The 664-nt window shown below is 39.3% G+C and overlaps 1 non-coding gene across 1 annotated transcript; it reads right to left on the bottom strand.

The window, feature by feature from the left end:
- Positions 1–231: 231 nt before the first annotated feature.
- Positions 232–337, bottom strand: LOC121229793 (small nucleolar RNA R71). The gene has a single exon (XR_005927749.1). It is a non-coding gene; the product is annotated as a small nucleolar RNA R71 (small nucleolar RNA).
- Positions 338–664: the final 327 nt, after the last annotated feature.

The raw sequence follows: 664 nt of genomic DNA, 5'->3' as shown, positions 1-664 counted from the left end.
GAATGCCTACCGAAGATCCTCATCTTCACTTAAGACTGTTTATGGAAGTGAGTGATTCTTTCAATTTAGCTGGAGTACTCGAAGATGCATTACGATTGAAGCTGTTCCCATATTCAATAAGGGACAGAGCTCAAGCTTGGTTGAACTCATTGCCACCAAATTTAATTTCCACATGGCAAGAGTTAGCAAAAAGATTCCTCATGAAGTATTTCCCGCCTAGCAAGAATGCTAAGTTGAGGAAAGAGATCATTGCTTTCCAACAAATGGATGATGAGTCCTTGTATGAGGCATGAGAAAGGTACAAAGAGTTATTATAAAAGTGCCCTCATCACTGAATCCCACATTGCATCCAACTTGAGACATTTTATAATGGTCTCAATGCTCACACGAGGATGGTAGTGGACGCTTCTACTAATGGTGCTCTCCTTTCTAAGTCTTATAACGAGGCTTATAAAGTCATTGAGAGGATTACCAGTAACAATTATCAATGGCCAACCAATCGAGCAGCGTTAGGAAGAGGAGTTGCTAGAATACATGAAGTAGACGCTCTTACTTCACTCCCATCTCAGGTATCATCAATATACTCAATGTTAAAAAATCTTACTACTAATGGCTCTAATAGTTTTCCAGCATAACCACCAAACCAATTTGAAAGTATAGCTTG

Source organism: Gossypium hirsutum, chromosome A05 (assembly GCF_007990345.1).
Source record: "Gossypium hirsutum isolate 1008001.06 chromosome A05, Gossypium_hirsutum_v2.1, whole genome shotgun sequence".
Lineage (NCBI taxonomy): Eukaryota > Viridiplantae > Streptophyta > Magnoliopsida > Malvales > Malvaceae > Gossypium > Gossypium hirsutum.
The sequence above is the reverse complement of the archived record's forward strand: the minus strand, read 5'-3'. Positions and strand labels throughout refer to the sequence as shown.